The sequence below is a fragment of the Psammomys obesus genome, unplaced genomic scaffold (assembly GCF_907164565.1).
Source record: "Psammomys obesus unplaced genomic scaffold, mPsaObe1.curated_primary_1811, whole genome shotgun sequence".
NCBI classification, from domain to species: Eukaryota; Metazoa; Chordata; class Mammalia; order Rodentia; family Muridae; genus Psammomys; species Psammomys obesus.
Window position 1 is genome coordinate 145617 of NW_026596089.1, and position 25779 is coordinate 171395.

Here is a 25779-nt window from a genome sequence, read left to right on the forward strand (position 1 = left end):
CTTTCTTTCTTTCTTTCTTTCTTTCTTTCTTTCTTTCTTTCTTTCTTGGCCTTAATATTAAGGTACTTTATTTTTCATAGTTTATATTAGATATTCTTTGAATATCTAACTCATATATTTTTAACTTTTTATTATTATTATTTATTGCAATTTTTTAATTTGTATCCTGGCTGTATCCCCTCCTTCATCTGCTCCCAGTACACCCCCTCTCCTTCTTTCCCCTCCAAAACCTCTCCTAGTACACTGATTGGCAATGTCCACATCCCCTAATATCTGACCCTATCTCTCAGGTCTCATCAGGACTGCCTGGATCCTCTTGCTTTGTGGCCTACTTAGGCCACCTGTCCATGGGGAAGAGATCAAAGAGCTAGCCACTGAGTCCATGTCAGAGATAACCCCTGCTCCCTTTATAAGAGAATTACATGGAGAATGCCCATGGGCTACATCTGAGCAGGGGTCTAGGTACTCTCCATACATGGTCCTTGGTTGATTCGCCAGTCTCTGAAGGACTCCCTGAGCACAGATTTTTTTTGACTGTTTTGGTCTCCATGTGGAGCTCATGGCCCCTCGATGTCTTTCTGTCTCCCTCTTCTTCTATAAGATTCCTTGCACTAGGCCCAAAGTTTGGCTATGATTATCACCAACTGCTTTGATACCCTGATAGGTAGTATTTCAGAGGACCCCTACGGAAGGCTCCTGTCCTGTTTCCTGTCATCCCCTACTTTTAATATCTATTCTGTTTGCCTTTCTGAATGAGGATTGAGCATCTCCCTAAGGTACCCCTTGTTGCTTAGCTTCTTTAGGACTACAGATTTCAGTATGTTTATCCTATACTATATTGCTAATATCCTCTTATAAGTGAGTATCAACCATATGTGTCTTTCTGGTTCTGAGTAAGCTCACTAATGATGATCTTTTCTAGTCTGCAATTTTCATGGTGTCCTTGTTTTTAATTGATGAGTTGTATTTCATTGTGTAAATGTATCACAATTTCTGTGTCCATTCTTTGATTGATGGACATTTAGGTTGTTTACAGATTCTGGTTATTACAAACAAAGCTGCTACAAACATGTTGATCAAATTTTCTATTTGTGTACTTGAATACATTTTGGATATATGCCGAGGAGTGGTATAGCTGTATCTTGAGGTAGCACTATTCCTAATTGTCTTACGAAGTGCCATATTGATTTCCAAAGTGGTTGTACAAGTTTACATTCCCACCAGCAATGGAGGAGATTTCCCCTTTCTCCACATCCTCTCCAGCAAGTGCTGCCATTTGAGTTTTTGATCTTAGCCATTCTGATGGGTGTAAGGTGAAATCTCAGGGTCATTTTGATTTGCATTTCCCCAAAGACTAAGAACATTGAGCATTTCTAAGTATTTCTCTGTCATTCGATATTCCTCTATTGAGAATTCTCTGTTTAACTCTGTACCCAATTTTTTAATTTGATTACTTGGTTTGTTGGTGTTTAACTTCTTGTGTTCTTTATAGATTCTGGATATTAGCCCTCTGTCAGAGGAAGGGTTGATGAAGATCTTTTCCCAGTCCACAAGCTGTTGTTTTGTTCTGTTACCAGTGTCCTTTGCTTTGCAGAAGGTTTTCAGTCTCATGAGGCCTCAGTTTTTGATTGTTGCTCTTAGACCCTGTGCTGTTGGGTTCTGTTCAGGAAGTTGTCTCCTGTGGCAATGAGTTCAAGGGTCTTTCCAATTTTTCTTCTAACAGATTCAGTGTGTCTGGTTTTATGTTGAGGTCTTTGATCCACTTGGACTTAAGTTTTGTACAAGATGATAAATATGGATCTGTTTGCATTTTTCTACATGTAGAGATCCAGTTACACTAGGACCATTTGTTAAAGATGTTATCTTTTTTCCATGGTTTGGTTTTGGCTTCTTTGTAAAAAATCAATTATCTGCATGTGTGGGTCTATTTCTAGATCTTTGATTTGATTCCATTGATCCACCAGTCTGTTTCAATGCCAGTACCATACCGTTTTTATTATTGTTGCTCTATAGTACAGCATGAGATTAAGAATTGAGATACCTCCAGAAGATCTTTTATTGTACGTGATTGTTTTAGCTATTCTGGGTTTTGTTTGTTTTTCCATGTGAAATTGCAAATTGTTCTTTGCAAGTATGTAAAGAATTGTGTTGGTATTTTAACGGATATTGCATTGAATCTGTAAATCCAAGAGTAACAGAGTGAGACTCATAATTTGTGTGTATAAGGAAATCATAAAAATAAATGAGGACAGACATGATATAGAAATAAATACGTTAATACATCAGTACTGAGACACAACAGAATAGTCCATCATATAAGTCCCACAATTGTCTCAGTGCATCTTTCAAATTTTCACCATAGTCTGTTGTCAAATTTTCTCCAAGATTTAAAGATTTACATTACTTCATTTTAATTTTGTATAAGGATTATATATGTTCTTTTCCCCAATATATCAATAACTCTAGTGCCTGCTCATTGCTTTTGGATTGAAGTACACCATACTCTCTTCAGATGTGCATATGGTGTGTTTGTGTGTTGAGGGTTGCACACATGTGTGGTCAAACACAAGCTCACAGTGGACCTCTGTTTTTCTGATATAGTTCATCTCTTCTTTTATAGGTCAATTGTAGGACATTTGTACTGAGATTTGTTGTTACTCGGCTTTTCTCGCTTTATAATTTATTAGCAAACTTGCTTAAGTAACAACTATTAAAAGATAAATACCAAAGTTCCCAATAGATGGATATTAAAAGAGTCCTTGTTGTTTTCATATTGTAAATATAGAGATAGTTTTTCTTTAGCTACAACCATGTTGCAGCATCCACTGTACTCTAGAACCTGATATTGACAGTAAGTATGAGAATTTAACTTGGATATATGTGGCCATTTGGGTTTACCTTTCTTTATTGCTGGAAAAAAAATGATTTAATCATCTCTTTGAAAATACTATGGTTTTCCTACAATTAAATCTAAAACATTTATCTTTACTTTATTTCTTCTTTTCTCAGTATTTACCAGAATTTATAGCTCATTTTTTAAAAATTCTCTCTCTTGTAGTGTAGCATACTCAACTTGTAATGGAACTATTAATAGAAAATCTTTAAATACTTTTGCTCCTAGGCTATAAAGCAGTACATCTTGAAAATGTCAAAACACTAGTGAGATAGTATATCTTACTGCAAGATCTTGGGAAAGAGCCATAACTTAGCTTCATAAAAAATTCCTGGGGAAGTTTTCCAGAAGGTGGCAACAGCAAATTAAATTTTACATTACCTATATTTCACTTTTACTCTTTTGGTATCTTTGTTTGAGTAAAACCCCTAAGCACTTTGTCCTGAGAAGTGGCTAGGCATGAAGAATGTTCTCAGTGCTTGAGGCTCACTACACAGATGAGAAGCATAGGAAGTCTTGTGTTGGTGTTTATTAGAATTTTCATTTTATGGAATGTTGGATTTTAATGTTTTCAAGTACTCTAATTTTGATGACAGAGAGAAGGGGGTAAGGGAGAAGGAGAGAGGAAGAGAAAGAGAGAGGAGAGAAGAAATCCAACAATGATAACTTTGTTTTGTTTGTTTGTTTGTTTTTTCTTTTGGTTTCATTTGGTTTTGTTTTTTCTTTCTTTGTTTGTTCATTTGTTATGGGTCACAAGGTAAACTTCCTGGTGAACAGAAAATCAGGATAGGACAGGAGATTGTGATGCTACCAAAGAAGATACTATCTGAAATCCTTGTAACTTAATTAGTTCTAGAGAGATTGAAAGCCGGTTTACTATATGGGCTTTAAAAATAATGGAAGACTACTATATCACAACTAATTAACTTCTTTCCATATTAATTACTTCTCTGATTTGATTATCAAAACACTAACATCAAAAGTGACTCATGGGGAGGGATCCAAGATGGTGGCGACCAGCACACACTTTACCTAAGGAGCAGAGGATTTGAAACTCCGAAATTATTGAGTGGAGGGCAGCTGAACCCAAAACAACAACATCAACGCTTCTGGGGAGAAAGGTGACATACCCTGAACTGAGACCAATAGAATACAGTTCAACTGCGAAATTCTCCTGGGGACTCAGTTCCCAGGCATTTCCCCTTTAATGGGCAGAGGCACCAGTGAGGCAGTGCAGCAGCAGCAGAGGCAGTGCAGGTGGTTCACAGTGCACAGTGCACGCAGCTCTTAGTACAGAGCACAGTGTTGGCTGCTCCAAGCACAGAACTCCCTGCTTGAGATTTGAGACAGAGAATACTCAATCCTCAAGCATTTCGCCATGACAGGCCTCCTTTCTCCCTCCTTGACAGAGGCAGGGGCTGCAAAGGACATCCACAGTGTCTGCCGCAGAGCACAGAGTCCTGCTGCACCACACATAACCCCTAGCACAGATCACATTTCCAGCGGCTCCACCAGGCCAACCAGGCCTGCAGCTCCCATGAACCTACCAGAAGGCATCAGTGCCAGAGGCCTCCTAGTTCTGCTGCAGTGGCTGGACTCCCAGGGGACCGCAACACCAGGCCCCAAGTTCTGCAACAACATAGGGATTCTTGGGACAGCATTATCAACATTGAAGCCCCTTCTCTGCGGGTCTACCAGTGAAGCCCAGGCAACCAAATCGTGGAACCCAGACAGATCTGAATACCAGAATATCAGTATTACAGGACTGTAGACCACTGAGGTATTCAGGGAATCAGCGCAGGCACATTGCACCCACAAACTACACCCTCTAACACCACTAGCATCTGCACAGCCCTGTGCCTGCTCCTCCACCCCACATTCCAAGCCCACACACACACACACACACACACACACACACACACACACACACACGCTCCCCTGAAATTGCGATTCTGTGCCAGGGGCTTTTCTTCCCTCAAGTACAGCAGAAAAACCAAAGCACACTCTCAAACTAGTGGACCACTTTCATCTTCTTGAAGAATACTCCAGACACCAGAGAAAGACAGACTCAGTCTAAAGTACAGACTCCAGGAACAAACAGTGAAAGTTACAGATAAGCAGATGGCTAGAGGTCAGCATAAGAACACACCCAACAAAAATCAGGACATTATGGCTCTACCAGCAACATCCAAAATCAACTGATATTTCATTTAATTGGAAACACAGGAAAATGACTTTAAAGCTATGCTGATCCAGTTATTAGAGACACATAAAGAGGAAATGAACAGATCTCTCATAGGTCTGGAAAATATTTGTCAGAAAATAATAGAAGAAAAATTTTGCCAAAGTAAAGAGATGTCCATAAATATATAAGAGGCCTACAAACACCAAATAGACTAGACCAGAAAAGAAACTCATTTCACATAATAGTCAAAACTCTAAACCTACAGAACAAAGAAAAAATATTGAAAGCAACAAGGGAAAAGGGCCAAGTAACATAAAAAGGTAGACCTATCAGAAACACATCAGACTTCTAAACAGAAACTCTGAAAGCCTGAAGGATCTAGGTAGATGTCATACAGAACTTAAGCAACCATAGGTGCAAACCCAGACTTCTCTACCCAGAAAAGATTTCAATCAACATAGATGGAGAAAGCAAAATATTCATGACAAAAGTAAATTTATGCAATATCTACACAGCATCCCAGCCCTACAGAAGATACTAGAAGAAAAATTCCACTCCAAGGAAAACAACTACACTCAAGAAAATGTAAGATACAGATAACTTTCACAACAGAAATTAAAAGAAAACAAGCAATGAATCATAGTAACACTAACAAATCCACAATAAAAGGAACTAAAATTCATTGGTCATTATTATCTATCAACATCAATGGACTCAACTCTCCAATAAAAAAAAAAAAAAACACAGACTAACAGAATGGGTGCAGAAACAGGATCCAACATTCTGCTGTATCCAAGAAACACATCTCTGCAACAAAGATAAACACTACCTCAGAATAAAGAGCTGGAAAAATGTTTTTTTTTCAAGCAAATGGACCCAGAAAACAAGCTGGGGTAGCTATCCTAATATCTAATAAAATAGACTTTCAACCAAAATTAATCAAAAAAAAATGAGGAGGGACATTTCAATCTCATCAGAGGAAAAATCCACCAGGAGGACAACACAATTCTGAAAATCTATGCCCCAAATATAAGAGCACCTACATATGTAAATGAAACATTATAAAAGGTTAAATCACACACGATCCCAACACCTTAATAGTGGGAGACTTCAACACTCCACTCTCACCAAGGATCAGATCATTTAGACAGAAGCTAAATAGGGAAATAAAGGCACTAAGGTCTTTATTAGTGGTCCTAAATCAAATGGACTTAATAGATGTCTACAGAAATTTTCACCTATATTCAAATGAGTATACCCTCTTATCAGCACCTCCAAAATAGACCATATAGTTGGTCAAAAAGCAAGCCTCACCAGATACAAGAATATTGAAATAATCCCTTATGTTCTATCTGACCTCCATGGACTAAACCTGGACTTCAACAACAACAGAAGTACCGAAAAGCCTATATACAAACATGGAAACTGAACAACTCCCTATTCAATGACAATTGTGTTAGGGAAGAAATAAAGAAAGAAATTAAAGACTTCTTAGAATTCAATGAAAATGAAGGCACAACATACCCAACCTATTGGGACACAATGAAAAAAAGTGTTAAGAGGAAAATTCATAGCACTATCTGCCTTCAAAAAGAAATTTGAAACATCTCATACAAGCAACTTAATGGCCCACCTGAAAGTCCTAGAAAAAACCTAAAGTAGACACGCCCAAGAGGAGTTGATGCTTGGGAATAATCAAACTCAGGACTGAAATCAATAAATTAGAAACAAATAAAACTATTCAAAGAATCAATGAAACCAAGAGCTGGTTCTTTGAGAAAATCAACAAGATAGTCCCACCCTTAGACAAACTAACTAAAAGGCAGAAACAAACTATCCAAATCAGCAAAATCAAAAAAGAAAAGGGGACATAACTACAGACACTGAGGAAATCCAAACAATTATTAGGTCTTACTAAAAAAGCCTATATGCCACAAAATTTGAAAATCTAAATGAAATAGAAAATTTTCTTGATAGATTCCAATTACCAAAATTAAATCAAGATCAAGTAGAAATTGAATAGTCCTATATCTCCCAAGGAAACAGAAGCAGTCATCAAAAGTCTCCCTTCCAAAAAAAAAGCCCAGGGCCAGATTGATTCAGTGCAAAATTCTACCAGACCATCAAAGAAGTGCTAACTCCAATTCTCTTAAAATTATTCCACAAAACAGAAACAGAAAGTATATTACCAAACTTATTCTATGAAGTAACAGTCAACTTGATACCTAAACCACACAAAGAACCAACAAAAAAAGAGAATTTCAAACTTATCTCTCTTATGAACATTAACGTGAAAATACACAGTAAAATACTGGCAAACCGAAACCAAGAACACATAAAAGATGTCATCCACCATGACCAAGTAGACTTCATCCCAGGCATTCAAGGGTGGTTCAATATATGGAAATCCGTCAATGTAATGCATCATATAAACAAATTGAATGAGAAAAACCATATGATCATCTCCTTAGCTGCTGAACAAACATTTGACAAAATCTAAAACCCATTCATGTTAAAGTCTTGGAGAGATCAGGGATACAAAGGCACATACCGAAACATAGTAAAGATAGTATACAGCCAGCCTATAGTCAACATCAAACTAAACGGAGAGAAACTTAAATCATTCCCACTGAAATCAGTGGCAAGGAAAGGCTGCCCACAATCTCCATCTCTCTTCAACATAGTACTTGATGTCCTAGCTAAAACAATAATACAACTAAAGGAGATCAAAGGGATACAAATTGGAAAGGAAAAAGTCAAAGTATCGCTATTTGCAGATGATATGATAGTCTACATGAGCAACCCCAAAATTTCATCCAGAGAATGAATCCAGAGCATGCTTGGATTCAAAATTAACTCACAAAAAAATCAAAGGCCTGAAGAGTTTAAGTTATCCTGTGGTTAAGTCCAGTTTGAAATAAAGAACAATCTTGACTGGGAGCTGAATTCAGGTACCAGGAAAAATCACAGAATGTACACTTGGCAGAAAACCAAGTTAAGTCTCCCAGCAACACTCTCCAGGAAATATTACAGAATAAATGCTTTATAGAAAATAGAGACACTCTCTCTGGCAATAATCAATGAGAATAGGTTGGGACTCAGCTGGGAAAATTCTCCCCAATATTTCAGATATAATTTAGAAGAATAGTAATTGTGATTATAAGCCTTAAGCAATTCTGATTATGTGCCGCAGAGAAGGTCACCTTGCCCCTTTAACTTTTACCTAATCCTGTAACTTCAAAGTACATGCTCCCCTGTTTTTTCTCATGGAAACATGTGCCCCCTGCTTGCTGTCATGGAAACCTCCTGCTCACAGACATTCCCTTTAAAAACCTGCTCACTCAGAGCTCGAGGTCCCACTTCTCTAATGCTGTGTCAGTGAGACTTGGGTCCCAAGTTCTATTGCTCTCATAATAAAGCTCTCTTGCTGTTGCATCAAGTCATCGAGTTGTTTCCTGGTGATCTCTGATCTCCCGTGAACCTGGCATTACAAGCCCTCCTGTATATCAAAGATAAAATGGCTGAGAAAGAAATTAGGGAAACAACACCCTTCACAATAGCCACTATACAGGGTACTGGATAAAAGTGAAGACTTACTTTGGTTGTAATCCAAATACTAACTTCCATACAATAAACTTTGCCTCCTTAAGATCAAGGCAAGTAACATGGAGGGGGAAGAGATGAGTTGAACCTTCAGCAAAGTGGCTGGATACAAAATTAACTCAAAAAATTCAGAAGGGACATGGGGGGCAAGATGGCAGCACCGGGAGGACTCTCATTATGAGGAGCAGCACAGCAGGATTGGCACAGTGACCAGCAATCAGAACTCACGGCCATAAAACACAAGTGATTGTGTTTCACAGGTGAAAGGATACCCCACGGTGGGGGATTCAATCAGCTTTAACTCACCCGGCTAAACCTCAGAAGAGATCCCAGTTCGGCCAGGCGCTTGGTCGCCAGCCCAGAGCTACACAACAGCGCAATCTGGTCACGGTCCCAGACTGAACTGTGGGCCCACAACACCATAGAGTGGATTTCCCCGTTGAGAGATAACCACACGGAGCAGGAAACAATTGGGACCTACCTCAGGTTACCCAGACATCCCCTGGAAAATACTCAGGTTCCGCGGGTGCCCCAAGAGCCAGCCCGGATCCAGAGCGGGGACAAGGCGCCTGCACGGAGCCCTGCCTGCGTGCCTGATTTGCCGCCTCAGATAGAACTGTGGGCACCAGGGCAGCAGGGCACCAGACTGCGTGTCTCTGGCAGGAGGAAACCGCCAGCGGAGGGGGTCAGCAGCTCTAACGCTTAGGACACCCAGCACCAAAACACTTCCTGGACTCACACAGAATCTAGTGCAGGCAAGAGCGCTGTGCTCTGTCACCATTATTGAGTTCCCCAAGGGCACTGGGACACACAGCTGCATCCTCAGACCTACAAAAGCCAGAGAACCATTACAGCAGCCCTCAGATACTGTGCCAAGGATCAACCAGTTATCCCTAGCTAGACTGACAAAACTGTGGGAATCCCTGGTCCTTCAAGAGGGCTGCACCCACAGCGTCTGGACCAGAGCAGTGCCTGCAGCCGCCATCCCAGACAGAGACACACAGCTTCTGGTACAGAGTGAGGCAACCAGCCTCCAGACCAGAGCAGTGCCCCCAGGCGCCAACTCAACCTAGGTGCACATTCCCCAGGTCCAGAGTGGAGCAATCAGCCTCTGGCCCAGAGACTTGCTGAGTGCACCTCCCACTTTCCTGGACAGAACTGTGCCCCCCAGGATAACAGACTGAGTTTCCCAGTTGGGAAAAAAACCCCACAGCTAGGGAATCAGCAGGTTCTTCAAGAGGACTGTACATGGAAATTTAGTGAGCAGCAGCACACTAAATTTATAACAAGAAACCCAGCAGTGGGGCAGGTGTCTTGAGAAATTTTATGGGTAAGAGGAGATCCCCCCCCCCTGCCTAACATAGACCACAGGTACTACTCAGGGCTGTAAACCTGAGATGAGCAGTGGCAACTCCTGAGAAACACTGGCCATACAGTGACCATAATCAAAAAGCAGAGAAGGACTTCGTCAGGAAAAATCATCTTCCGGCCAAGGGGATACTCCCTACCTCAGGACCCCAGGAAGCACAGAAACTAACAGCCAACATCTAAATCAGCCCAATGGGTAGAGGTCAGCGTAAAGGCTCAACCAACAAAAGACAGAGCAATATGGCATCTCCAGAACCCAGCCAACCAGGGGCGAACAGCCCTGAACAATGCAGCATAATAGAAAATCAAGAAGATGACCTTACATCTATGTTGATGAAGAGGATAATAGAGGAAACAAATAAAATACGTAAAAAATTAGAGGAAGATAAAACCAAACAGATCATGGATATCCGTAAAGAAATGGAGGAAGATAAAGGCAAGCAGATTAGGTCCATCTGTGAAGAAATACGGGAAGATGCAGCCAAACAGCTTGTGGCCTTCAGAGAAGAAATAATTAAATCACTGAAAGAAATAAAAGAGACAGAGTTGAAGGAACTAAAAGAAAAAGAGGAAAATACAAGCAGACAGGTGAAGGAAGTAAACAAAACAATTCAAGACCTGAAGATAGAACTAGAAAAATTAAAGAAAACACAAGTGGAGGAAATAATGGAGAGGAAGAATTTAGGGAAGAAAACAGGAACTACAGAGGTAAGCATAACCAACAGAATACAAGAAATGGAAGAAAGAATCTCAGGTGTGGAAGATACAATGGAAGAAATCGATGTATCTGTCAAAGAAAATGTTAAATCCAAAAAATTCCTGACACAGATCGTCCAAGAAATCCAAGACAATATGAAAAGACAAAAATCTAAGAATAATAGGAATAGAGGAAAAAGAAGACACCCTTCTCCAAGGCCCAGAAAATATTTTCAACAAAATCATTGAAGAAAATTTCCCCAAGATAAAGGAGAAGCCAATAAGGATACATGAGGCCTACAGAACACCCAACAAATTTGACCAGAAAAGAAAATCCTCCCGCCACATAATAATCAAAACAGTAAGTATACAGAACAAAGAATAAATACTACAAGCTGCAAGGGAAAAAGGCCAAGTAACATATAATGGCAAACCCATTAGAATCACACCTGACTTTTCAACAGAAACTATGAAAGCCAGAAGGGCCTGGACAGATATCATGCAGACCCTAAGAGAACAGAGATGTCAACCCAGGCTACTATACCCTGCAAAATTCTCAGTCCTCATAGACGGAGAAAACAAGATATTCAATGACAAAAACAAATTTCAACAATACCTACACACAAATCCAGCATTACAGAAGACACTGGAAGGGAAAATACAACCCAAGAAAATCAGCTTCTGTCAAGAAAACACAGGAAATAATTAACCTTACTACAGCAAAACAAAAAGCAACCAAGCACACAACCTTATGAACACAGCCAACATCAATATCAAAGGATCTAACAGCCACTGGTCATTTATCTCTCTCAACATCAATGGACTCAGCTCTCGAGTAAAAAGACACAGATTAACAGAATGGATACTTAAACAAAACCCAGCAATCTGTTGCATACAAGAAACACACCTAAGTCACAAAGATAGATATTACCTGAGGGTAAAAGGTTGGAAGACGACTTTCCAAGCAAATGGACCCAAGAAACAAGCAGGAGTAGCCATTCTAATTTCTGATAAAATAGACTTTCAACCAAAATTAATAAAAAGAGATGAGGAAGGACACTTCATACTCATCAAGGGAAAATTCCACCAGGAAGACATCACAATCCTGAACATCTATGCCCCAAATACAAGAACACCCACATTTGTAAAGGAAACAGTGATAAAATTTAAACCACATATAGATCCCCACACATTAATAGTGGGAGACTTCAACACCCCACTCACAACAAAGGATCGGTCAACAAAACAGAAATTAACCAAAGAAACAATATCTCTGACAGAGGTCATGAATCAAATGGACCTCACAGACATTTACAGAACTTTACACCCAAACACAAAAGAATTTACCTTCTTCTCAGCACCTCATGGAACCTTCTCCAAAATAGACCATATAGTTGGTCAAAAAGCAAGCCTCAACAGATATAAGAAGACTGAAATAATCCCTTGTATCCTGTCTGATCACCATGGAATAAAGCTGGACTTCAACAACAACAGAAATAGCAAAAAGCATACACACACATGGAAACTGAACAACTTGTTACTAAATGACAGCTGGGTCAGGGAAGAAATAAAGAAAGAAATTAAAGCCTTTCTAGAACTCAATGAAAATGAAGACACAACATACCCAAACTTGTGGGACACAATGAAAGTAGTGCTAAGAGGAAAGTTCATAGCACTAAGTGCCTTCAAGAAGAAATTCGAGACAGCTCATTCAAGCAACTTAATGGCCCACTTAAAAACACTAGAAAAAGAAGAAGCAGACACACCGAAAAGGAGTATACTGCTGGAAATAATCAAACTCAGGGCTGAAATCAATCAATTAGAAACAAATAAAACAATTCAAAGAATCAATGAAACCAAGACCTGGTTCTTTGAGAAAATCAACAAGATTGACAAACCCTTAGCCAAGCTAACTAAAAGGCAGAGAGACACCACCCAAATCAACAAAATCAGAAATGAAAAGGGGGACATAACTACAGACACTGAGGAAATCCAAACAATCATTAGGACTTACTTCAAAAGTCTATACTCAACAAAATTTGAAAACCTAAATGAAATGGACAATTTTCTTGATCGATTTGACTTACCAAAGCTGAATCAGGACCAGGTAAATCAATTAAATAGACCTATATCCCCCAAGGAAATAGAAGCAGTCATCAAAAGTCTCCCATCCAAAAAAAGCCCAGGACCAGATGTCTTCAGTGCAGAATTCTACCAGACCTTCAAAGAAGAGCTAACTCCAATTGTCTTCAAACTATTCCACGAAATAGAAACAGAAGGAACATTACCAAACTCATTCTATGAAGCCACAATCACCTTGGTACCTAAACCTCACAAAGACTCAACAAAGAAAGAGAATTTCAGGCCAATCTCCCTTATGTACATTGATGCAAAAATACTTAACAAAATACTTGCAAACCGAATCCAAGAACACATCAAAGATATTATCCACTATGACCAAGTCGGATTCAACCCAGGTATGCAGGGGTGGTTTAATATATGGAAATCCATCAATGTGATCCACCATATTAACAAACTGAAAGAAAAAAACCACATGATAATCTCCCTAGATGCTGAAAAAGCATTTGACAAAATCCAACATCCATTCATGTTTAAAGTACTGGAGAGATAAAGGATATAAGGCACATAACTAAACATAATAAAGGCGATTTACAGCAAACCTATAGCCAACCTCAAAGTAAACAGAGAGAAACTTAAAGCAATCCCACTGAAATCAGGGACAAGACAAGGCTGCCCACTCTCTCCATATCTCTTCAACATAGTGCTGGAAGTCCTTGCTAGAGCAATAAGAAGTTGACGGAGATCAAGGGGATACAGATGGGAAAGGAAGAAGTCAAAGTATCACTATTTGCAGATGATATGATAGTATATATGAGTGACCCCAAAAACTCTACCAGGGAACTCCTACAGCTGATAAACACCTTCAGCAAAGTGGCAGGATACAAAATTAACTCAAAAAAATCAGTAGCACTCCTGTGTACAGAAGACAAAAGGGCTGAGAAAGAAATTAGAGAAACAACACCATTCACAATAGCCAGAAATGACATGAAGTACCTTGGTGTAACCCTAACCAAGCAAGTCAGACTTGTATGAAAAAAATTTCAAGTCTCTGAAGAAAGAATTAGAGGAAGATATGAGAAGATGGAAAGATCTCCCATGCTCATGGCTTGGCAGGAATAACATAGTAAAAATGGCCATCTTACCAAAAGCAATCTACAGATTTAATGCAATTCCCATCAACTTGCCAACACAATTCTTTACAGACCTGGAAAGAAAAATTCTCAACTTTGTATGGAATAATAAGAAACCCAGAATTTCTAAAACAATCCTTTACAATAAAAGATCTTCTGGAGGTATCTCCATCCCTGATCTCAAGCTGTACTATAGAGCAACAGTTATAAAAACTGCATGGTCCTGGCATAGAAACAGAATGGTGGATCAATGGAATCGAACAAAAGACCCAGAAATAAACCTACACACTTATGGACACCTGATTTTTGACAAAGATGCCAAAACCATACAATGGAAATAAGATAGCATCTTCAACAAATGGTGCTGGTCCAACTGGATGTCTATATGTAGAAAAATCAAAATAGATCCATTCTTACCACCCTGCACAAAACTGAAGTCCAAGTGGATCAAAGACCTCAACATAAAACCAGACACATTAAATCGGCTAGAAAAAAAAGTGGGGAATACCCTTGAACTCATTGGTACAGGAGAAAACTTCCTGAACAGAACACCAACAGCACAGGCTCTAAGACAACAATCAATAAATGGGACCTCATGAAATAGAAAAGCTTCTGTAAAGCAAAGGAAACCGTCATCAAAACAAAGCGACTGCCTACAGATTGGGAAAGAATCATCACCAACCCTTTATCTGACAGAGAACTCATATCCAATATATATAAAGAACTAAACAAGCTGAAAAGCAGCAAACCAAGTAATCCACTTAAAAAATGGGGAACAGAGCTAAACAGAGAATTCTCTGTAGAGGAATATCGAATGGCAGAGAAGCACTTAAAGAAATGCTCAACCTCATTAGCCATTAGGGAAATGCAAATCAAAACAACCCTGAGATTTCACCTTACACCCATCAGAATGGCCAAGATGAAAAACTCAAGGGACAGCACATGCTGGAGAGGTTGTGGAGAAAGGGGAACCCTTCTCCACTGCTGGTGGGAATGTAAACTTGTACAATCAGTCTGGAAATCAATCTGGCGCTTTCTCAGACAACTAGGAATAGCACTTCCTCAAGATCCACCCATACCACCCCTAGGCATATACCCAAAAGAGGCGCAAGTACACAAAAAGGACATTTGCTCAACCATTTTTGTAGCAGCTTTATTTGTAATAGCCAGAAGCTGGAAACAACCCAGATGCCCCTCAACTGAAGAATGGATGCAGAAACTGTGGTACATCTATACAATGGAGTATTACTCAGCAATGAAAAATAAGGAAATCATGAAATTTGCAGGTAAATGGTGGGACCTGGAAAGGATCATCCTGAATGAGTTGTCTCAGAAGCAAAAAGACACGCATGGTATGTACTCACTCATATAAACATACAATATAGAATAAACCCACTAATATCTGTACATCTAAACAAACTAAGCAAAAAAGAGGACCCTAACTAAAATGTTCAATCCCTATCCTGAAAGGCAAAGAGGTTGGACATCAGAAGAAAAAGAAAATAGGAAACAACCTCAGAACCTGCTACAGAGCGCCTCTGAAAGCCAGAAGAAAACAGGAAACAACCTTGAAACCTGCCACAGAGGGCCTCTGAAAGCCTCTGCCCTGCAGACTATCAAAGCAGATGCTGAGCCTGATGCCAACTGTTGGGCAGAGTGCATGGAATCTTATGTAAGAAGTGGGAAATAGTAAGAGCTGGAGGGGACAGGAACTCCACAAGGAGAGCAACAGAACAAGATAATTTGAACACAGGGAACTTCCCAGAAAATCATACTCCAACCAAGGACTATTCATGGAGATGACCTGGAACCCCTGCACAGGTGTAGCCCATGGCAGTTCAGTGTCCAAGTGGGTTACATAGTAATGGGAAGAGGGACTGCCTCTGACATAATCTGATTGGCCTGCTCGTTGATCACTTCCCCCTGATGGGGGAGCAGCCTTACCAGGCCAGAGTAGAGGACAATGCAGCCACTTTTGATGAGAACGGATAGACTAAGATCAGAAAGAAGAGGAGAACCTCCCCTATCAGTCGACTTGGGGAGTGACATGCATGCAGAAAGGGGAGGGAGGGTGGGATCGGGAGGGAAGGAGGGAGGGGCTTATGGGGGGGATACAAAATGAATAAAGTGTAATTAATAAAAAATTTTTAAAAAGATATTTCATGTGATGCCTGCCCCTATAAGACCCAATCTTAAGACTGATGCTACTGTTGAAGTGGATAAAACAGGTTTTGAGAAATGTTTTAGGCTTCTGTGCAAGCAGAAAACAGCAGCTTCTCAGGGAAGAAAGCTGTAAGCTTCTATTGTCAGAAAAAATGGATTCAAGATGTTCTTCCCTTGAAATTACATCTAAAGGGAATAAAAATAAATTTTATAAAAAAAAAATTCAGAAGGCCTCCTGTATACCAAAGACAAAAGGGCCGAGAAAGAAATCAGGGCAACAACACCCTTCACAATAGCCCCTAATAACATTAAGTACCTTGGGGTGACTCTAACCAAGCAAGTGAAAGACCTGTTTGGAAAAAAACCTTCAAGTCTCTGAAGAAAGAAATTGAAGAAGATATCAGAAGATGGAAAGATCTCCTGTGCTCATGGATTGGTAGGATTAACATGGTGAAAATGGCTATCCTACCAAAAGCAATCTACAGATTCAATGCAATTCCCATAACAATACCAACTCAATTCTTTACAGATCTTTAAAGAAAAATTTTCTGGGTTTTTATAAAACCCAGAATTGCCATAATGATCCTCTACAACTGATCATCTGGAGGTATCTCCATCACTGATCTCAAGCTGTACTACAGAGCAATAGTAATGAAAACTGCATGGTACTGGCATAGAAACAGAATTGTGGATCAATGGAATTGAATTAAAGACCTAGAAATAAATCCACACACCTATGGATACCTAATTTTTGACAAAGAAGCCAAACCCATACAATGGAAAAAAGATATCCTCTTCAACAAATGGTGCTGATCTAGCTCTATATGTAGAAAAATGGAAATAGATCCATATTCATCACCCTGCACAAAAGTAAAGTCCAAGTGGATAAAAGACATTAACATAAAACCAGACACACTAAATCTGTTAGAAGAAAAAGTGGGGAAGAGTCTAGAACTCATTGGTACAGGTAACAACTTCCTGAACAGAATACCAACAACACAGGCTCTAAGATCAACAATCAATAAATGTCCTCATGAAACTGAAAAGCTTCTATAAACAAAGGACAATGACATCCAACAGATTGGGAAAGGGTCTTCATCAACGCTATATCTGACATAGCTGTATCTTGAGGTAACACTATTGCTAATTTTCTGAGAAAATGCCAGATTGATTTCTAAAGTGGTTGAACACGTTTACATTTCACCCGCAGTGGAGGAGGGTTCCCCTTTCTCCACAACCTCTCCTGCATGCATCATCCCTTAAGTTTTAAGGAAGAGATTGAAACCTCACTTCGAAGAGCCTGCTACAGAGGGCATCTGAAAGACTCTACCCAGCAGTGTATTAGATGCTGAGACTCAACCAAATTCTGTGCATAAGTGAAATCAGAGGGCATTTGCAGAAGTCAGTTTCCTCCAATCTTAATATGGATGGAGTTGGAGGGTGGATCTCCTGTTATCAGACTTGGAGGTGATTGTCTTTACTGTTCATCATGGAATCTAAATGTTTGAAATTTCATGGGAGTACTATGGTAGGGAGCCCTTTTCCCCAGAATAATCAAACCTATAGGAGTGACCATAGCTCTGCCAAGGTAGTAGGTGTGCTTGAGACATTGGAAACAAACCTTACTTCTCAAATAACTCATTTTCCTAGACTTCTGAGAGCCCATTATGCAGTTTTTCCTAGTTTCTTTGAGACCACAAAGAACATGTATACTTCATGACTTTTACTTGATCCATTGTGTCAGTACTTTTTTCACCAAAATCTGTTTTTTTTTTTCTTCATATGCCACATTTGGAAAAGATTTTATCTATTATCTCAAAATTTATCTAATAAAGCTAGTAGTCATCAAAGACTCATTTATGGTGAAGTTCAAACCTGTTCATCTTAATCATCTATTCTGAATATGCCATTCAGTATCTGACTGGTACCTCCAACTCAACTTGGATAATATTGAGGTAATCAAACTAAGCCAAATATCCACCAGTTTATGATTTTTAAATTCTCTCCATATAAGCTTGGCAAATACAAAATGTATAATTGTTCTTGAATTTTAGCAAAAAAAAAAAAGTAACTACATGGTACAAACATGCTTTAATTATTATGCAGGCACATGTGTAGAAAAAGTATCCATTTTGTTTTGAAATTTAAATTAACAGAGTAATATTATACTTAGGACACATAATATGTAACTATACATAAAATGTCTTAGTTCTAGCTGTCTTTGGGGTATTTCTGTAAATATGTATTTTCACAAATAACTACTATGTACAATCTCAGATACGATATCCTTATTGAATAACTTCATCTTTCTTTGCTCTTTTTTCATGTTATTATTTTAATTTATTTATTATTTATTACAATTTATTCACTTTGTATCCCAGCTGTAGCCTTCTCCCTCATCTCCTTCTAGTCCCACCCACCCTCCTTCTTTCCCTCTTCCCCTCCCCTAGTCTACTGATAGGGGAGGCCCTACTCCCCTTCCAGCTGACCCTAGACTATCAGGTCTCATCAAGACTGGCTCTTTGGCCTGACAAAGATGCTCCCTATAGAGGGAGGTGATTAAAAAGCTGGCCACTGAGGTCATATCAGAGACAGCCCCTGCAACTTTTACTAGGTGACCCACTAGGACACTAAGCTGGTGTGGGCTACAGTTGAGCAAGAGTTCTAGGTCCTCTCCATGCATGATCCTTGGTCAGACTATCAGTCTCTAAAGGCAACACTGGGTCCAGATTTTTTGTTCTGTCGGTCTTCTTGTGGAGCTTCTGAACCCTCCACATCTTTCTGTCTCCCCGTTCTTCCATAAGATTCCCTGCACAATGCCTAAGTTTTGGCTATGAGTCTCAGCATCTGTGTCAATACCCTTTTGGGTAGAGTCTTTCAGAAGCCCTCTGTGTTAGGCTCCTGTCTTCTTTCCTGTCTTCTTCTGCTTCCAATATCTATCCTGTTTGCCTTTCTGAATGAGGACTGAGCATCTTCTCCAGGCCTAAGGAAGCTAAGCAAGAAGGACCTTGTCATTTAAATTGCTTTTTTCCCCTCAAATATTTGCCACACAATGGGAATTTGACAACATTTAATTCAGAACGTAGTTGTCAAACTTTAAATATAAATGCATATGTTTATCTTTTACTAAATTGTCTTTGAGAATCTACACTTTAGTGCTGAGTTTTAATTATTTACTTCGTGTTTAATTGCTTAATTTTTGTTTCCTACACTTAATTCAAGTTGATTATGTCAATAAAAAATGAAATGGCTGACTACAACAAAGAAACAAAAAAGGTATTAATATTCACTATTCAGCAAATACTTTCTAGAAAATGAAATGATCTATAATTAAATAGAGGTGTGCTGTTGTGTTTTCATGATTTATAGCTGAGAGACCTTGATCTTTTACATGAATAAGGTCAGGGTTGCATCAATGAATTACAAAGAGCAGCTTTGAGAGAGCATGATAATAACTGATAAGGGAGGGGAGCCCTTTACTTATTTCTAAGTGTTGCTCATTTGCCTAACTGAAATGAGCAGATTTTAAGTAGGAGTTCTTTTACTTTAAACTTGTTGGAAAATATTCTGTTTATGTCAGCCAAATGACTTTGTTGGAAGGCAAAGAAAATTTAGAAGTGTTTTCTATATGAATTGAAATAATTCAGAAAAGGAAAGAGTAAAATATTTTTCCTGTAAAGTGGCTCTTTTGCAGCATTTGAATTTAGATTGGAGAATCTGATGATACAGTCATGTATCTTATGTGATATTAATATTTTTATACATTACTCTATCATTTTAAAGGCAAATAATAGCCTTTCATGAGGCATTACTTTAATAAATAATAACAATAAACCTTTCAGTATAAGTGAGCACAAGTTTCCTATCACCCCTTGTATCACACAAGTGTTTGCTTATAGTACTTGAACACTATGAATGCATTATCTGAAACATTTCTTTTATATTGTTAAATCTAACTGGAGAGCTGTGTTTCCACTAACAGACCTTAAATGACATTCTAGAAAACACATTCCAATACTGCTCCTGACTTTCAATCCATTTTCACTATATATTTTCCTTGCTACAAAAACAGACCATGAACTCAAAATAATAAAAACACTCAAAACAACACCAGAGTAAAACCATAAACTTTGTATTTTTTCATTGCTTTTTAAAGATAGTCTATTGTTTAGACATTATATTTAAGGATGTCATGGGCATAAGCCTAAACTCTCAGACAATGTTTCATTTTTTATATAAAACCTGAAGTGTGGTTAGGCAACCAGGATTTAGAATTTTAAAACAACAATAAAAAAAAAATGGTACCAGCTGAGTTTTGAAAGGTCTCTGAATTGCAGCAAGGCTGGAAAAGGGATTCTATAGGAACAGAATATAGGAAAGATTAGGGTAGCACAGCCCTGACAGCTATAGAGGGCTGCTTTGGAAGTGTTAGGAAGATAAGCATCATTAAGTGCTGAATTCATACTATAGCTATAGTGGTCACTTCTATACATTCTTCATAACTCCTATGTGCACAGTGCCACCAACAGGAAAGACAGGCACTATGAAGTGGCAATAGATTTAAAATGCAAAGGGAAATCCTTAAACAACCTTGAGGGGCTTCTAAGAATTGTCAGATGCTGAAGGTACGTCTATAAGCCATTGTTGTCTTGACCCCTGAGCTTACATTTAAGGAACTATATTATTTTTCTTTCATATGGATAATGGGTAATATATAGTAAGTGCATGGTTGATTGTTACTTGTATTCATTCAAAATGAACAAGAGTACTTTTTATTGTTCCATAGTTTTTTTGTCTTTGTGTGCTTGTGTGTGAGCACAACTTAAGTAACACCAAGAAAATATTTAGTTGAGGTGAATTTGGGCAATGTTTTATTTTTTTATTGTTTTATTTTTCAAGGTTGACTTTGTCTGATATCTGTCTGCCTTCACACAAGATGAGTTCCATTACTTCTCCTCCCCATTCTTTGAGTTTAATGAGGTGTGTTAGCCTTCAATTGTCTAAACCATAATCTGGTAATTAAAATATGTTGACTGAATATATAAACCATGTTACAGATAGGTATTAAAATTTTCTTAGAATGGTTTTTCTGTTTGAAATACATTGATAAAATAGTTCAAAATAGGGAGGGTAGGACTCGGAGGAGATGAGGAAGGGGTATACAGCTAGGATACAAAGTGAATAAATTATAATAAATAATAATAATAAAGAGAAAGTTTAAAATACCTGCTCATGTGTGATCAGTTGGAATACATTGACCAAGTAAGCAAAGCTTGTTGAGGAGAGAGACATCTGTATCCTAGAAAGAGAAAGAAAATATTTAAGAAACTTAAATATGTAGATGTAAACCTTTAGCATTGACACCCATCTTTTTTGCGACCTTCTTGTTCTCAAAGAAGAATAATCCTCCAGGCTTATTCATTATTATTTCTGCTTACTACTAAGCTGTTTAGGTTAAGACTCTATTGATAATAACTGAAAGAATATAACTGTAAAGGAATTCTAGCCAGAACACAAATTATTTGTAATTAGATTTTAACTAAACTTTTCATAACTATTTTACAATGATATTATCCATTTCATAATTATTCAAAATTTAATTAGTTATGTTACTGTACACCTGATTAAGTATCATCTTTCAACAAGAGAGTTATATACAACTGTGTGTGTGTGTCTACGTATGTAAGATTTTTTTTGGATGGGCAGGTGTACTTGCTTATGTGTGTGTAGAAGCCAGAGATTGATGTTAGAGATACCTACAATTTATGGTTTTGGTGCCCTAGTTGACTAGACTGTCTGCCTCAGAAGAGCCACAGGATCTCCCTTTCTCCTCATCACCAGCACTGTAGCCTCAGCTATATGCAGCTCCAACATATATCCTTTAATATGGATTTTCAGATTCTATTTCAGTTCTTCAAGCTTGTGCAACAAGTACATTCTGCATTGACCCATCTTTCCACTACTGCGTCTTTTAATGTCTCATATGTGTGTTTAAAATATTTCTAAAGGAATCTTTTTACACTTAATCATCATCAAAATATGTTAAATGATATTAAATTTTTCAAACTGAAATATGATACATATAGGAAATTAATAAAGATTGAATTATAGGCCTTTGCAAAGCTGTCCCAAATGAAAACACTTTACATACCACAAGGGGGCACAGTGAAGGAGAGAAAGAGAAGAGTGCATTATGAAAAATACCAGTTTATCACTTTCACATTCTCTTTTATTTTTTTCCCTCTCTCTGTCTTCATTTATCTTCTTCTGTGTCTGAAAAATAAAAACTAAAATGTTAAGATTTTTGAAAGAAAATTCTTCCTAGCCAGGGCTTGTAATCTGCTTCTAAAGTATCTCAAGGAAAGTCAGTAGACAACAAATTCAAATGAGTAGTATACTCAAAAACAATATTATAAATCAAATAATTTTATAAATTTAATGAGTTTTAAGTGGCATGACATAATCAGTGTATATTATTTCTCTGTCTTCCCCTTCTTTTGTTTCTCTCATTCCTTTTGGCTCTCCCCCCCTTTTCATCTAACTCTTTTATATTATTCTTATTTTCCAATTTTAATCCCCCCTGATACATTTTTATTTCTCATATGTCTCAACGTTGAAAATAAATTAGCATCATCAGAGCTCAGTGGCTATGGAATCTGGCATATTCTAGATTGAAACGTCGTTGTATGTGCGCTTTCATTTATAATAGCCAAAATCTGGAAACAACCTAGATGTCCCTCAACTGAAGAATGGATAGAGAAATTACACTATTGTACAATTACACAATGAAATACTACTCAGCATTTAAAAACAATGAAACCATGATGCAAATCATTTGCAGGCAAATAGAAGGAACTAGAAAAGATCATCCTGAGTTATATAGCCCAGAAACAGAAAGATGAATATGGTATTTACTCACTTAAAATTGGATATAAGCAGTATAATATAGGATAAACATACTAAAATCTCAGTCTTAAAGAAACTAAACAACAAGGAGGACCCTAAGGAAAAGGTTTAATCCTCATTCAGAAGGGCAAACAGGACAGATATAAGAAGTAGGAGAAGACAGTGAACAGGACAGGAGCTTTTCACAGATGTCCTCTGAAAGGCTATAAAACCATCAGGGTAACAAGGCAGATGCTAAGATTCAGCCAATATTTGGGCAGAGTGCATGGACTCTTATGGAACAAGGGGGAGATAGAAAGACTTGGAGGGGACAGGAACTCCACAAGAGGAGCAATAGAACCAAAACATTTGGGCTCAGGAGTTCCTGCAGAGACTGGTTAATCAACCAAGGACCATGCTAAGATGTAGCCCATGGCATCTCAGTCTCCAAGTGGGTTCCCTAGTAAGGGTAGCAGTGGCTGTCTCTGACATGAACTCAGTGGCTGACTCGTTGATCACCTACCCTTGAAGGGGGGCTCAGTCATACCAGGCCTCAGAGGAAGACAATTCAGACAGTCCTGATAATACCTCATAAACTAGGGTTAGATGGAATGGGAGGAAAATCTCTCCTAATCTGTGGACTAGGAATGGGACATGGGAGGAGAAGAGGGAAAGAGGGCAGGAATGAAAGGTGATGAGGGAGGGGGCTATAGCGGTGAATAAATTGTAATAAATTTAAAAATACATTACAATTAAAAAATTAAATATTAAAAAGTGTTGTTTTTGCTAGTCTGTAAGTTTTAGCATTATTTTTATAATACTGCAAAAGCATTATATCTTATATGTAATGTAACGTATTCTTTGTTAGAGTTAACTGTTAACTTGATATAGTCTGTGTCACCAGAGAAGGAAGTCTTAGTTGAAGCACCATGCAGGTCAGATTGGTCTGTTGCCACATCTATTCAACGTGAGATTATCTTGATGGATAACCAATGTGCAAGGGAAGCCCCAGTCCATGGTAGGCAGCATCATTCCACCAACAAGTATTCCTGGGGTGTATAAGAAAACTCTCTAGCACAAGTCTGCAAGCAAGCAATAAGTGGCATTTCTTTGTGGTCTGTGCTTCATGTTTCTGTTTTCTTTGTGGTCTTTGCTTCATGTTCCTGTCCTGACTTCCCTCAGCGATAGACTGTGATGTGATAAAGAGGTGCCAACCAACCAAACCATTTCCTCCTCTAAATTACTTTTGGTAGTGTTTGCTCACAGAAACAGAGCTGAATCTTAGAGACCAGACAGTCTATGTTAAATGTTATCCTAACTGAAAAGTAGTAACGCCTTAATAAATGGTAGGTATTTCCATGATTATAAAATATTTTGATGATTTTGTGAATATAAAATTACATTGATAAAATTTGTTATTTAATTGTTCCCTTTCCATAGGTATTATCATAGTAATCCAGAACCTGATATCTCCTACTCACATATTTTTCATATAAAAAGCCCATAAAACTTCCAATTTAACACCTCAAAAATTGGAGGAATAAGCTGCATATCTACAGCTATTCTTAAGTATGAATAAACAGAAAAAAATAGAATTTTTAGTCATGTAAGTATTTTAGAAATGAGAACAAAATATATGTTGGGCTAGAAGGTTATATTGTATTTGAGAACTGAGTCACCAGTAATTTAATAAAAATAAAATTGCATGAGGCCTTGCAACATTCCATGTGATACTGTAATTATAGGTACATGGCATTATCTGTATGGACACCCATTTTTTTCTGTCTCATTCTTAGTTGCAAAGACTAGGAACTTTACTGTATTGTAGAACTAAAGTGACATACCTAGGCAGTCTTGTCTTCCACTTTACAGAGAATGCTGTCACCTTATTTACTTATCTACTTTAACCTCTAGATACATTGGCTGCATAATCTAGTGGGATATGAGAAAAATCAATCCTTGTTGTGATGGCTTGCATAAACAATTAGGACACTGCATTATTCTCCAGGATGTTCTCATGAATACAGCAACTAAGAGAAAATGCAGATGTTAATGATAGAACTGGACATGAAAGAAGCAGGGTTTGATTCTGTCCTTATAAAACTTTGTTTATAGGAAAGTGAGAAACAATTTGTTTCATCAGAGTCTTTTAGAATGAAATAAGGCATTGTCTAAGTTACTTTTTCATTGCTATGAAAATAAACCATAAGCAAGGCAACCCAGAAAAGAAAGAATTTAATTTTTGATTCATAATTTCAGAAAATTACAGTCCCATAATCATCATGAAGGGAGCATGGAGGTAGACGGCCATGCACACTGCTTGAGCAGTAGCTAGGACCTTGCAACCCGGTCAACACACACAAAACAAAGAAATACATAACTTGGAATGACAGTCTTTTGAAACCTCAAAGTACACCCCTGGTGATATATCACCTAATCCATTCTAAATGGTTTCACCAACTCTGTGCCAAGCATTCAAACATATAACTGTATGGGAGCCATTCTCATTCAAATGGCTTCGGGCATAGGTAGCTTTGAATGAACCCAATATTGGATGTAATTCTTTAAAGTAGAAGAGTCATGGTGCATGTGAATGACTGAAACCTGAATATAAATTTGATTTTTAGGGTTCTAAAGAAATAGAGTGGGCACAAGAGCAAAGAAAACCAGACCAGGATGTTTTCATTACTTGAAAGAATTCTGTGATAAGATTAATACACACATGGTATATACTCTCTTATAGGTGGATATTAGGCATATAATATAGACTAAAC